This window comes from Chiloscyllium plagiosum, unplaced genomic scaffold (assembly GCF_037043375.1).
Source record: "Chiloscyllium plagiosum isolate Xiang-an unplaced genomic scaffold, Cpla_swu_hap1 HiC_scaffold_5, whole genome shotgun sequence".
Taxonomy (NCBI): Eukaryota; Metazoa; Chordata; class Chondrichthyes; order Orectolobiformes; family Hemiscylliidae; genus Chiloscyllium; species Chiloscyllium plagiosum.
This window is the reverse complement of record NW_028270143.1, coordinates 23,068,338-23,084,925: the sequence shown is the minus strand read 5'-3', so window position 1 is coordinate 23,084,925 and position 16,588 is coordinate 23,068,338.

Here is a 16,588-nt window from a genome sequence, read left to right as displayed (position 1 = left end):
TTTCAATGAATGAGAGCGTAAAGCTCCAGATTTTGAATTAACATGTGCAGTCTGTTTCATTGAATTAATCTTTGCAGTTTGTTTCACAGAATGAATGGGAAAAGCTGTACGCATTGGATTAGCACGTGGACTCTGTTTCATTGAACGAACGCATGCCGTTTGTTACATTGCATGAATCAATGCAGTTGGATGCAGGAAAACTGCATTGTTTCAGAGAATCATCGATCAACATCTGCTTCATTGAATTAATGATTGAAGTTTAATTAAATGATTGAAGTTAATTCAATGATTGAAGTTTGACACAATGTTTGAATGAATGCAGTTTGTTTCACTGAATTAAAACTCGAGACATTGACTGAATGAGAGGAGCTCCACTCATTGAATAAACACGTGCAGTAAGGTTTCATTGAATGAATGTGTGCAGTTTGTTTCATTGCATGAATGATAGAATTTTGATTCAATGACTGTGTGCATGCAGTTTGTTTCAATGAAGAAAAGTGTGAAGCTCGAATTTGAATAAATGAGAAATGCTCTAGACATTGAATTAACACGTGCAGTCTGTTTCATTGAATTAATCTTTGCAGATTGTTTCACAGAATGAATGGGAAAATGCTATAAGCATTGGATTAGCACTTGCACTCTGTTTCATTGAACGAAGTCATGCAGTTTGTTTCATTGTGTGAATTAATGCAGTTGGACGCACTAAGAAATAGGTTACGTTTGATTCAGAGAATCAACAATTAACATCTGACTCATTGAATTAATGATTGAAGTTTAATTCAATGATTGAATGAATGCCGTTTGTTTCATTGAAAGAAAGCGTTAAGCCCGAGACATTGGCTGAATGAGAGAGGCTCAACTCATTCAATTATCACGAGCTCTCTGTTTCATTGAATGAACGAATGCAGCTTTTTTGACTGTACGTATGAATGCAGTTGGATTCACTAAAGAAATGAGTTAAGTTTGTTTCATTGAATCAATGAATAACGTTTGATTAATTGAAATAATGATTGAAGTTTGACATAATGTTTGAATGAATGCAATTTGTTTCACTGAATTAAAATTCGAGACATTGACTGAATGAGAGGAGCTCTACTCATTGAATAAACACGTGCAGTAAGGTTTCATTGAATGAATGTGTGCAGTTTGTTTCATTGCATGAATGATAGAATTTTGATTCAATGACTGTGTGCATGCAGTTTGTTTCAATGAAGGAAAGTGTGAAGCTCGAATTTGAATAAATGAGAGAAGCTCTAGTCATTGAATTAACACGTGCAGTCTGTTTCATTGAATTAATCTTTGCAGTTTGTATCACAGGATAAATGGGAAATGCTCTACGCATTGGATTAGCCCGTGCAACCTGTTTCATTGAACGAACGCATGCAATTTGTTTCATTGTGTGAATTAATGCAGTTGGACGCACTAAGAAATGGGTTACGTTTGATTCAGAGAATCAACATTAACATCTGATTCATTGAATTCATGATTGAAGTTTAATTCAATGATTGAATGAATGCTGTTTGTTTCATTGAAAGAAAGCGTTAAGCCCGAGACATTGACCGAATGAGAGAGGCTCAACTCATTGAATTACCACGTGCACTCTGTTTCATTGAATGAACGATTGCAGCTTGTTTGACTGTACGAATGAATGCAGTTGGATTCACTATAGAAATGAGTTAAGTTTGTTTCATTGAATCATTGAATAACGTTTGAGTAATTGAAATAATGATTGAAGTTTGATTCAATGATTGAATGAATCCAGTTTGTTTCATTGATTGAAAGCGTTAAGCTCGAGACATTGACTTTATGAGAGAAGGTCAAATCATTGAAATACCACGTTACAAAGTGGTTTGGTTGTTTGATTGTATGAATGAAAGCAGTTGGATTCGCGAAACAATTGAGTTAAGTTTGTATCAAAGATTCAGCGATTAACGTCTGATTCACTGAATCAATGATGGAACTTTGACCCAATGTGTGAATGCTGTTTGTTTCATTGTATGAAAGCTCGAGACATTGACTGAATGATAAAAGCTCTACACATTAATGCAGTTGGACGCACTAAGAAACGGGTTACGTTTGATTCAGAGATTCAACGATTAACATCTAATCAATGCTTGAAGTTTGATTCAATGATTGAATGAATGCAGTTTGTTTCATTGATTGAAAGCGTTAAGCTTCTGTCATTGACTGAATGACACAAGCTCAAATCAATGAAATACTACGTACACTCGGTTTCATTCAATGAATGCATGTTTGTTACAAAGAATCAGCGATTAACATCTGATTCATTGAATTAATGATTGAAGTTTGATTCAATGATTGAATGAATGCCGTTTGTTTCATTGAAAGAAAGCGTTAAGCCCGAGACATTGGCTGAATGAGAGAGGCTCAACTCATTGAATTACCACGTGCACTCTGTTTCATTGAATGAACGAATGCAGCTTGTTTGACTGTACGTATGAATGCAGTTGGATTCACAAAAGAAATGAGTTAAGTTAGTTTCATTGAATCAATGAATAACGTTTGATTAATTGAAATAATGATTGACGTTTGACATAATGTTTGAATGAATGCAGTTTGTTTCACTGAATTAAAACTCGAGACATTGACTGAATGAGAGGAGCTCCACTCATTGAATAAACACGTGCAGTAAGGTTTCATTGAATGAATGTGTGCAGTTTGTTTCATTGCATGAATGATAGAATTTTGATTCAATGACTGTGTGCATGCAGTTTGTTTCAATGAAGGAAAGTGTGAAGCTCGAATTTGAATAAATGAGAGAAACTCTAGTCATTGAATTAACACGTGCAGTCTGTTTCATTGAATTAATCTTTGCAGTTTGTTTCACAGAATGAAAGGGAAATGCAATACGCATTGGATAAACACGCGAACTCTGTTTCGTTGAATGAACGCATGCAGTTTGTATCATTGTGTGAAAAAATGCAGTTGGACGCTTTAAGAAACGGGTTACGTTTGATTCAGAGATTCAACGATTAACATCTGATTCATTGAATTCATGATTGAAGTTTAATTCAATGATTGAATGAATGCTGTTTGTTTCATTGAAAGAAAGCGTTAAGCCCGAGACATTGACTGAATGAGAGAGGCTCAACTCATTGAATTACCACGTGCACTCTGTTTCATTGATTTAACGAATGCAGCTTGTTTGACTGTACGAATGAATGCAGTTGGATTCACTAAAGAAATGAGTTAAGTTTGTTTCATTGAATCAATGAATAACGTTTGATTAATTGAAATAATGATTGAAGTTTGATTCAATGATTGAATGAATGCAGTTTGTTTCATTGATTGAAAGCGTTAAGCTCGAGACATTGACTTTATGAGAGAAGGTCAAATCATTGAAATACCACGATACAAAGTGGTTTGTTTGTTTGATTGTATGAATGAATGCAGTTGGGTTCACTAAACAATTGAGTTAAGTTTGTATCAAAGATTCAGCGATTAACGTCTGATTCACTGAATCAATGATGGAAGTTTGACCCAATGTGAGAATGCAGTTTTTTCGTTGAATGAAAGCTCGAGACATTGACTGAATGATAGAAGCTCTACACATTGAATAATCACTTTCAGCAAGTTTCATTGAATGAATGTATGCAGTTTGTTACAATGAATGAAAGCGTAAAGCTTGAGATTTTGAATAAATAAGAGAAGCTCTAGTCATTGAATTAACACGTGCAGTCTGTTTCATTGAATTAATCTTTGCAGTTTGTATCACAGGATAAATGGGAAATGCTCTACGCATTGGAATAGCCCATGCAACCTGTTTCATTGAACGAACGCATGCAAATTGTTTCATTGTATGAATTAATGCAGTTGAACGCACGAAAAAATAAGTTAAGTTTGTTTCAAAGAATCAATGAATAACATCTGATTCATTGAATTAAGGATTGAAGTTTGATTCAATGATTGAAGGAATGCAGTTTGTTTGATTGATTGAAAACGTTAATATCGACACATTGACTGAATGAGAGAGACTCAACTCATTGAATTACAACGCGCACTCTGTTTCTTTGAATGAATGCATGCAGTATGAATGATTGCAGTTGGATTTACTGAATAAATGAGTTATGTTTGTTTCATTGAATCAATGAATAATGTTTGATTTTTTGAATCAATGATTGAAGTTTGATTAAATGTTTGAATGAATGCAGTTTGTTTCATTGATTGAAAGCGTTAAGCTGGAGACATTGTATGACTGAGAGAAGGTCTACTCATTTAATAAATAGTTGCAGTAAGGTTTCATTGAATGAATGATTTAATTTTAAGTCAATGACTGAATGCATGCAGTTTATTTCAATGAATGAGAGCGTAAAGCTCCAGATTTTGAATTAACATGTGCAGTCTGTTTCATTGAATTAATCTTTGCAGTTTGTTTCACAGAATGAATGGGAAAAGCTGTACGCATTGGATTAGCACGTGGACTCTGTTTCATTGAACGAACGCATGCCGTTTGTTACATTGCATGAATCAATGCAGTTGGATGCAGGAAAACTGCATTGTTTCAGAGAATCATCGATCAACATCTGCTTCATTGAATTAATGATTGAAGTTTAATTAAATGATTGAAGTTAATTCAATGATTGAAGTTTGACACAATGTTTGAATGAATGCAGTTTGTTTCACTGAATTAAAACTCGAGACATTGACTGAATGAGAGGAGCTCCACTCATTGAATAAACACGTGCAGTAAGGTTTCATTGAATGAATGTGTGCAGTTTGTTTCATTGCATGAATGATAGAATTTTGATTCAATGACTGAGTGCATGCAGTTTGTTTCAATGAAGAAAAGTGTGAAGCTCGAATTTGAATAAATGAGAAATGCTCTAGACATTGAATTAACACGTGCAGTCTGTTTCATTGAATTAATCTTTGCAGATTGTTTCACAGAATGAATGGGAAAATGCTATAAGCATTGGATTAGCACTTGCACTCTGTTTCATGAACGAAGTCATGCAATTTGTCTCATTTTGTGAATTAATGCAGTTGGACGCACTAAGAAATAGGTTACGTTTGATTCAGAGAATCAACAATTAACATCTGACTCATTGAATTAATGATTGAAGTTTAATTCAATGATTGAATGAATGCCGTTTGTTTCATTGAAAGAAAGCATTAAGCCCGAGACATTGGCTGAATGAGAGAGGCTCAACTCATTCAATTATCACGAGCTCTCTGTTTCATTGAATGAACGAATGCAGCTTGTTTGACTGTACGTATGAATGCAGTTGGATTCACTAAAGAAATGAGTTAAGTTTGTTTCATTGAATCAATGAATAACGTTTGATTAATTGAAATAATGATTGAAGTTTGACATAATGTTTGAATGAATGCAATTTGTTTCACTGAATTAAAATTCGAGACATTGACTGAATGAGAGGAGCTCTACTCATTGAATAAACACGTGCAGTAAGGTTTCATTGAATGAATGTGTGCAGTTTGTTTCATTGCATGAATGATAGAATTTTGATTCAATGACTGTGTGCATGCAGTTTGTTTCAATGAAGGAAAGTGTGAAGCTCGAATTTGAATAAATGAGAGAAGCTCTAGTCATTGAATTAACACGTGCAGTCTGTTTCATTGAATTAATCTTTGCAGTTTGTATCACAGGATAAATGGGAAATGCTCTACGCATTGGATTAGCCCGTGCAACCTGTTTCATTGAACGAACGCATGCAATTTGTTTCATTGTGTGAATTAATGCAGTTGGACGCACTAAGAAATGGGTTACGTTTGATTCAGAGAATCAACATTAACATCTGATTCATTGAATTCATGATTGAAGTTTAATTCAATGATTGAATGAATGCTGTTTGTTTCATTGAAAGAAAGCGTTAAGCCCGAGACATTGACTGAATGAGAGAGGCTCAACTCATTGAATTACCACGTGCACTCTGTTTCATTGAATGAACGATTGCAGCTTGTTTGACTGTACGAATGAATGCAGTTGGATTCACTATAGAAATGAGTTAAGTTTGTTTCATTGAATCATTGAATAACGTTTGAGTAATTGAAATAATGATTGAAGTTTGATTCAATGATTGAATGAATCCAGTTTGTTTCATTGATTGAAAGCGTTAAGCTCGAGACATTGACTTTATGAGAGAAGGTCAAATCATTGAAATACCACGTTACAAAGTGGTTTGGTTGTTTGATTGTATGAATGAAAGCAGTTGGATTCGCGAAACAATTGAGTTAAGTTTGTATCAAAGATTCAGCGATTAACGTCTGATTCACTGAATCAATGATGGAACTTTGACCCAATGTGTGAATGCTGTTTGTTTCATTGTATGAAAGCTCGAGACATTGACTGAATGATAAAAGCTCTACACATTAATGCAGTTGGACGCACTAAGAAACGGGTTACGTTTGATTCAGAGATTCAACGATTAACATCTAATCAATGCTTGAAGTTTGATTCAATGATTGAATGAATGCAGTTTGTTTCATTGATTGAAAGCGTTAAGCTTCTGTCATTGACTGAATGACACAAGCTCAAATCAATGAAATACTACGTACACTCGGTTTCATTCAATGAATGCATGTTTGTTACAAAGAATCAGCGATTAACATCTGATTCATTGAATTAATGATTGAAGTTTGATTCAATGATTGAATGAATGCCGTTTGTTTCATTGAAAGAAAGCGTTAAGCCCGAGACATTGGCTGAATGAGAGAGGCTCAACTCATTGAATTACCACGTGCACTCTGTTTCATTGAATGAACGAATGCAGCTTGTTTGACTGTACGTATGAATGCAGTTGGATTCACAAAAGAAATGAGTTAAGTTAGTTTCATTGAATCAATGAATAACGTTTGATTAATTGAAATAATGATTGACGTTTGACATAATGTTTGAATGAATGCAGTTTGTTTCACTGAATTAAAACTCGAGACATTGACTGAATGAGAGGAGCTCCACTCATTGAATAAACACGTGCAGTAAGGTTTCATTGAATGAATGTGTGCAGTTTGTTTCATTGCATGAATGATAGAATTTTGATTCAATGACTGTGTGCATGCAGTTTGTTTCAATGAAGGAAAGTGTGAAGCTCGAATTTGAATAAATGAGAGAAACTCTAGTCATTGAATTAACACGTGCAGTCTGTTTCATTGAATTAATCTTTGCAGTTTGTTTCACAGAATGAAAGGGAAATGCAATACGCATTGGATAAACACGCGAACTCTGTTTCGTTGAATGAACGCATGCAGTTTGTATCATTGTGTGAAAAAATGCAGTTGGACGCTTTAAGAAACGGGTTACGTTTGATTCAGAGATTCAACGATTAACATCTGATTCATTGAATTCATGATTGAAGTTTAATTCAATGATTGAATGAATGCTGTTTGTTTCATTGAAAGAAAGCGTTAAGCCCGAGACATTGACTGAATGAGAGAGGCTCAACTCATTGAATTACCACGTGCACTCTGTTTCATTGATTTAACGAATGCAGCTTGTTTGACTGTACGAATGAATGCAGTTGGATTCACTAAAGAAATGAGTTAAGTTTGTTTCATTGAATCAATGAATAACGTTTGATTAATTGAAATAATGATTGAAGTTTGATTCAATGATTGAATGAATGCAGTTTGTTTCATTGATTGAAAGCGTTAAGCTCGAGACATTGACTTTATGAGAGAAGGTCAAATCATTGAAATACCACGATACAAAGTGGTTTGTTTGTTTGATTGTATGAATGAATGCAGTTGGGTTCACTAAACAATTGAGTTAAGTTTGTATCAAAGATTCAGCGATTAACGTCTGATTCACTGAATCAATGATGGAAGTTTGACCCAATGTGAGAATGCAGTTTTTTCGTTGAATGAAAGCTCGAGACATTGACTGAATGATAGAAGCTCTACACATTGAATAATCACTTTCAGCAAGTTTCATTGAATGAATGTATGCAGTTTGTTACAATGAATGAAAGCGTAAAGCTTGAGATTTTGAATAAATAAGAGAAGCTCTAGTCATTGAATTAACACGTGCAGTCTGTTTCATTGAATTAATCTTTGCAGTTTGTATCACAGGATAAATGGGAAATGCTCTACGCATTGGAATAGCCCATGCAACCTGTTTCATTGAACGAACGCATGCAAATTGTTTCATTGTATGAATTAATGCAGTTGAACGCACGAAAAAATAAGTTAAGTTTGTTTCAAAGAATCAATGAATAACATCTGATTCATTGAATTAAGGATTGAAGTTTGATTCAATGATTGAAGGAATGCAGTTTGTTTGATTGATTGAAAACGTTAATATCGACACATTGACTGAATGAGAGAGACTCAACTCATTGAATTACAACGCGCACTCTGTTTCTTTGAATGAATGCATGCAGTATGAATGATTGCAGTTGGATTTACTGAATAAATGAGTTATGTTTGTTTCATTGAATCAATGAATAATGTTTGATTTTTTGAATCAATGATTGAAGTTTGATTAAATGTTTGAATGAATGCAGTTTGTTTCATTGATTGAAAGCGTTAAGCTGGAGACATTGTATGACTGAGAGAAGGTCTACTCATTTAATAAATAGTTGCAGTAAGGTTTCATTGAATGAATGATTTAATTTTAAGTCAATGACTGAATGCATGCAGTTTATTTCAATGAATGAGAGCGTAAAGCTCCAGATTTTGAATTAACATGTGCAGTCTGTTTCATTGAATTAATCTTTGCAGTTTGTTTCACAGAATGAATGGGAAAAGCTGTACGCATTGGATTAGCACGTGGACTCTGTTTCATTGAACGAACGCATGCCGTTTGTTACATTGCATGAATCAATGCAGTTGGATGCAGGAAAACTGCATTGTTTCAGAGAATCATCGATCAACATCTGCTTCATTGAATTAATGATTGAAGTTTAATTAAATGATTGAAGTTAATTCAATGATTGAAGTTTGACACAATGTTTGAATGAATGCAGTTTGTTTCACTGAATTAAAACTCGAGACATTGACTGAATGAGAGGAGCTCCACTCATTGAATAAACACGTGCAGTAAGGTTTCATTGAATGAATGTGTGCAGTTTGTTTCATTGCATGAATGATAGAATTTTGATTCAATGACTGAGTGCATGCAGTTTGTTTCAATGAAGAAAAGTGTGAAGCTCGAATTTGAATAAATGAGAAATGCTCTAGACATTGAATTAACACGTGCAGTCTGTTTCATTGAATTAATCTTTGCAGATTGTTTCACAGAATGAATGGGAAAATGCTATAAGCATTGGATTAGCACTTGCACTCTGTTTCATGAACGAAGTCATGCAATTTGTCTCATTTTGTGAATTAATGCAGTTGGACGCACTAAGAAATAGGTTACGTTTGATTCAGAGAATCAACAATTAACATCTGACTCATTGAATTAATGATTGAAGTTTAATTCAATGATTGAATGAATGCCGTTTGTTTCATTGAAAGAAAGCATTAAGCCCGAGACATTGGCTGAATGAGAGAGGCTCAACTCATTCAATTATCACGAGCTCTCTGTTTCATTGAATGAACGAATGCAGCTTGTTTGACTGTACGTATGAATGCAGTTGGATTCACTAAAGAAATGAGTTAAGTTTGTTTCATTGAATCAATGAATAACGTTTGATTAATTGAAATAATGATTGAAGCTTGACATAATGTTTGAATGAATGCAATTTGTTTCACTGAATTAAAATTCGAGACATTGACTGAATGAGAGGAGCTCTACTCATTGAATAAACACGTGCAGTAAGGTTTCATTGAATGAATGTGTGCAGTTTGTTTCATTGCATGAATGATAGAATTTTGATTCAATGACTGTGTGCATGCAGTTTGTTTCAATGAAGGAAAGTGTGAAGCTCGAATTTGAATAAATGAGAGAAGCTCTAGTCATTGAATTAACACGTGCAGTCTGTTTCATTGAATTAATCTTTGCAGTTTGTATCACAGGATAAATGGGAAATGCTCTACGCATTGGATTAGCCCGTGCAACCTGTTTCATTGAACGAACGCATGCAATTTGTTTCATTGTGTGAATTAATGCAGTTGGACGCACTAAGAAATGGGTTACGTTTGATTCAGAGAATCAACATTAACATCTGATTCATTGAATTCATGATTGAAGTTTAATTCAATGATTGAATGAATGCTGTTTGTTTCTTTGAAAGAAAGCGTTAAGCCCGAGACATTGACCGAATGAGAGAGGCTCAACTCATTGAATTACCACGTGCACTCTGTTTCATTGAATGAACGATTGCAGCTTGTTTGACTGTACGAATGAATGCAGTTGGATTCACTATAGAAATGAGTTAAGTTTGTTTCATTGAATCATTGAATAACGTTTGAGTAATTGAAATAATGATTGAAGTTTGATTCAATGATTGAATGAATCCAGTTTGTTTCATTGATTGAAAGCGTTAAGCTCGAGACATTGACTTTATGAGAGAAGGTCAAATCATTGAAATACCACGTTACAAAGTGGTTTGGTTGTTTGATTGTATGAATGAAAGCAGTTGGATTCGCGAAACAATTGAGTTAAGTTTGTATCAAAGATTCAGCGATTAACGTCTGATTCACTGAATCAATGATGGAACTTTGACCCAATGTGTGAATGCTGTTTGTTTCATTGTATGAAAGCTCGAGACATTGACTGAATGATAAAAGCTCTACACATTAATGCAGTTGGACGCACTAAGAAACGGGTTACGTTTGATTCAGAGATTCAACGATTAACATCTAATCATTGCTTGAAGTTTGATTCAATGATTGAATGAATGCAGTTTGTTTCATTGATTGAAAGCGTTAAGCTTCTGTCATTGACTGAATGACACAAGCTCAAATCAATGAAATACTACGTACACTCGGTTTCATTCAATGAATGCATGTTTGTTACAAAGAATCAGCGATTAACATCTGATTCATTGAATTAATGATTGAAGTTTGATTCAATGATTGAATGAATGCCGTTTGTTTCATTGAAAGAAAGCGTTAAGCCCGAGACATTGGCTGAATGAGAGAGGCTCAACTCATTGAATTACCACGTGCACTCTGTTTCATTGAATGAACGAATGCAGCTTGTTTGACTGTACGTATGAATGCAGTTGGATTCACAAAAGAAATGAGTTAAGTTAGTTTCATTGAATCAATGAATAACGTTTGATTAATTGAAATAATGATTGACGTTTGACATAATGTTTGAATGAATGCAGTTTGTTTCACTGAATTAAAACTCGAGACATTGACTGAATGAGAGGAGCTCCACTCATTGAATAAACACGTGCAGTAAGGTTTCATTGAATGAATGTGTGCAGTTTGTTTCATTGCATGAATGATAGAATTTTGATTCAATGACTGTGTGCATGCAGTTTGTTTCAATGAAGGAAAGTGTGAAGCTCGAATTTGAATAAATGAGAGAAACTCTAGTCATTGAATTAACACGTGCAGTCTGTTTCATTGAATTAATCTTTGCAGTTTGTTTCACAGAATGAAAGGGAAATGCAATACGCATTGGATAAACACGCGAACTCTGTTTCGTTGAATGAACGCATGCAGTTTGTATCATTGTGTGAAAAAATGCAGTTGGACGCTTTAAGAAACGGGTTACGTTTGATTCAGAGATTCAACGATTAACATCTGATTCATTGAATTCATGATTGAAGTTTAATTCAATGATTGAATGAATGCTGTTTGTTTCATTGAAAGAAAGCGTTAAGCCCGAGACATTGACTGAATGAGAGAGGCTCAACTCATTGAATTACCACGTGCACTCTGTTTCATTGATTTAACGAATGCAGCTTGTTTGACTGTACGAATGAATGCAGTTGGATTCACTAAAGAAATGAGTTAAGTTTGTTTCATTGAATCAATGAATAACGTTTGATTAATTGAAATAATGATTGAAGTTTGATTCAATGATTGAATGAATGCAGTTTGTTTCATTGATTGAAAGCGTTAAGCTCGAGACATTGACTTTATGAGAGAAGGTCAAATCATTGAAATACCACGATACAAAGTGGTTTGTTTGTTTGATTGTATGAATGAATGCAGTTGGGTTCACTAAACAATTGAGTTAAGTTTGTATCAAAGATTCAGCGATTAACGTCTGATTCACTGAATCAATGATGGAAGTTTGACCCAATGTGAGAATGCAGTTTTTTCGTTGAATGAAAGCTCGAGACATTGACTGAATGATAGAAGCTCTACACATTGAATAATCACTTTCAGCAAGTTTCATTGAATGAATGTATGCAGTTTGTTACAATGAATGAAAGCGTAAAGCTTGAGATTTTGAATAAATAAGAGAAGCTCTAGTCATTGAATTAACACGTGCAGTCTGTTTCATTGAATTAATCTTTGCAGTTTGTATCACAGGATAAATGGGAAATGCTCTACGCATTGGAATAGCCCATGCAACCTGTTTCATTGAACGAACGCATGCAAATTGTTTCATTGTATGAATTAATGCAGTTGAACGCACGAAAAAATAAGTTAAGTTTGTTTCAAAGAATCAATGAATAACATCTGATTCATTGAATTAATGATTGAAGTTTGATTCAATGATTGAAGGAATGCAGTTTGTTTGATTGATTGAAAACGTTAATATCGACACATTGACTGAATGAGAGAGACTCAACTCATTGAATTACAACGCGCACTCTGTTTCTTTGAATGAATGCATGCAGTATGAATGATTGCAGTTGGATTTACTGAATAAATGAGTTATGTTTGTTTCATTGAATCAATGAATAATATTTGATTTTTTGAATCAATGATTGAAGTTTGATTAAATGTTTGAATGAATGCAGTTTGTTTCATTGATTGAAAGCGTTAAGCTGGAGACATTGTATGACTGAGAGAAGGTTTACTCATTTAATAAATAGTTGCAGTAAGGTTTCATTGAATGAATGATTTAATTTTAAGTCAATGACTGAATGCATGCAGTTTATTTCAATGAATGAGAGCGTAAAGCTCCAGATTTTGAATTAACATGTGCAGTCTGTTTCATTGAATTAATCTTTGCAGTTTGTTTCACAGAATGAATGGGAAAAGCTGTACGCATTGGATTAGCACGTGGACTCTGTTTCATTGAACGAACGCATGCCGTTTGTTACATTGCATGAATCAATGCAGTTGGATGCAGGAAAACTGCATTGTTTCAGAGAATCATCGATCAACATCTGCTTCATTGAATTATTAATTGAAGTTTAATTAAATGATTGAAGTTAATTCAATGATTGAAGTTTGACACAATGTTTGAATGAATGCAGTTTGTTTCACTGAATTAAAACTCGAGACATTGACTGAATGAGAGGAGCTCCACTCATTGAATAAACACGTGCAGTAAGGTTTCATTGAATGAATGTGTGCAGTTTGTTTCATTGCATGAATGATAGAATTTTGATTCAATGACTGTGTGCATGCAGTTTGTTTCAATGAAGAAAAGTGTGAAGCTCGAATTTGAATAAATGAGAAATGCTCTAGACATTGAATTAACACGTGCAGTCTGTTTCATTGAATTAATCTTTGCAGATTGTTTCACAGAATGAATGGGAAAATGCTATAAGCATTGGATTAGCACTTGCACTCTGTTTCATTGAACGAAGTCATGCAGTTTGTTTCATTGTGTGAATTAATGCAGTTGGACGCACTAAGAAATAGGTTACGTTTGATTCAGAGAATCAACAATTAACATCTGACTCATTGAATTAATGATTGAAGTTTAATTCAATGATTGAATGAATGCCGTTTGTTTCAATGAAAGAAAGCGTTAAGCCCGAGACATTGGCTGAATGAGAGAGGCTCAACTCATTCAATTATCACGAGCTCTCTGTTTCATTGAATGAACGAATGCAGCTTGTTTGACTGTACGTATGAATGCAGTTGGATTCACTAAAGAAATGAGTTAAGTTTGTTTCATTGAATCAATGAATAACGTTTGATTAATTGAAATAATGATTGAAGTTTGACATAATGTTTGAATGAATGCAATTTGTTTCACTGAATTAAAATTCGAGACATTGACTGAATGAGAGGAGCTCTACTCATTGAATAAACACGTGCAGTAAGGTTTCATTGAATGAATGTGTGCAGTTTGTTTCATTGCATGAATGATAGAATTTTGATTCAATGACTGTGTGCATGCAGTTTGTTTCAATGAAGGAAAGTGTGAAGCTCGAATTTGAATAAATGAGAGAAGCTCTAGTCATTGAATTAACACGTGCAGTCTGTTTCATTGAATTAATCTTTGCAGTTTGTATCACAGGATAAATGGGAAATGCTCTACGCATTGGATTAGCCCGTGCAACCTGTTTCATTGAACGAACGCATGCAATTTGTTTCATTGTGTGAATTAATGCAGTTGGACGCACGAAAAAATTAGTTAAGTCTGTTTCAAAGAATCAATGAATAACATCTGATTCATTGAATTAATGATAGAATTTTGAATCAATGATTGAAGGAATGCAGTTTGTTTGATTGATTGAAAACGTTAATATCGACACATTGACAGAATGATAGAGGCTCAACTCATTGAATTACAACGCGCACTCTGTTTCTTTGAATGAATGCATGCAGTTTGTTTGACTGTATGAATGAATGCAGTTGGATTTACCAAAGAAATGAGTAATGTTTGTTTATTGAATCAATGAATAATGTTTGATTTTTTGAATCAATAATTGAAGTTTGATTAAATGTTTGAATGATGCAGTTTGTTTCATTGATTGAAAGCGTTAAGCTCGAGTAATTGAATGAATAAGAGAAGGTCTACATATTTAATAAATACTTGCAGTAAGGTTTCATTGAATGAATGATTTAATTTTAAGTCAATGACTGAATGCATGCAGTTTGTTTCAATGAATGAGAGCGTAAAGCTCCAGATTTTGAATTAACATGTGCAGTCTGTTTCATTGAATTAATCTTTGCAGTTTGTTTCACAGAATGAATGGGAAAAGCTCTACGCATTGGACTCTGTTTCATTGAACGAACGCATGCCGTTTGTTACATTGCATGAATCAATGCAGTTGGATGCACAACAACTGCATTGTTTCAGAGAATCAACGATCAACATTTGCTTCATTGAATTAATGATTGAAGTTAAATTCAATGATTGAAGTTAATTCAATGATTGAAGTTTGACACAATGTTTGAATGAATGTAGTTTGTTTCACTGAATTAAAACTCGAGACATTGACTGAATGAGATGAGCTCCACTCATTGAATAAGGTTTCGTTGAATGAATGTGTGCAGTTTGTTTCATTGCATGAACGATAGAATTTTGTTTCAATGACTGTGTGCATGCAGTTTGTTTCAATGAAGGAAAGCGTGAAGCTCGAATTTGAATAAATGAGAGAAGCTCTAGCCATTGAATTAACACGTGCAGTCGGTTTCATTGAATTAATCTTTACAGTTTGTTTCACAGAATGAATGGGAAATGCTATAAGCATTGGATTAGCACTTGCACTCAGTTTCATTGAACGAAGTCATGCAGTTTGTTTCATTGTGTGAATTAATGCAGTTGGACGCACTAAGAAATGGGTTACGTTTGATTCAGAGAATCAACATTAACATCTGATTCATTGAATTCATGATTGAAGTTTAATTCAATGATTGAATGAATGCTGTTTGTTTCATTGAAAGAAAGCGTTAAGCCCGAGACATTGACTGAATGAGAGAGGCTCAACTCATTGAATTACCACGTGCACTCTGTTTCATTGAATGAACGATTGCAGCTTGTTTGACTGTACGAATGAATGCAGTTGGATTCACTATAGAAATGAGTTAAGTTTGTTTCATTGAATCATTGAATAACGTTTGAGTAATTGAAATAATGATTGAAGTTTGATTCAATGATTGAATGAATCCAGTTTGTTTCATTGATTGAAAGCGTTAAGCTCGAGACATTGACTTTATGAGAGAAGGTCAAATCATTGAAATACCACGTTACAAAGTGGTTTGGTTGTTTGATTGTATGAATGAAAGCAGTTGGATTCGCGAAACAATTGAGTTAAGTTTGTATCAAAGATTCAGCGATTAACGTCTGATTCACTGAATCAATGATGGAACTTTGACCCAATGTGTGAATGCTGTTTGTTTCATTGTATGAAAGCTCGAGACATTGACTGAATGATAAAAGCTCTACACATTAATGCAGTTGGACGCACTAAGAAACGGGTTACGTTTGATTCAGAGATTCAACGATTAACATCTAATCAATGCTTGAAGTTTGATTCAATGATTGAATGAATGCAGTTTGTTTCATTGATTGAAAGCGTTAAGCTTCTGTCATTGACTGAATGACACAAGCTCAAATCAATGAAATACTACGTACACTCGGTTTCATTCAATGAATGCATGTTTGTTACAAAGAATCAGCGATTAACATCTGATTCATTGAATTAATGATTGAAGTTTGATTCAATGATTGAATGAATGCCGTTTGTTTCATTGAAAGAAAGCGTTAAGCCCGAGACATTGGCTGAATGAGAGAGGCTTAACTCATTGAATTACCACGTGCACTCTGTTTCATTGAATGAACGAATGCAGCTTGTTTGACTGTACGTATGAATGCAGTTGGATTCACAAAAGAAATGAGTTAAGTTAG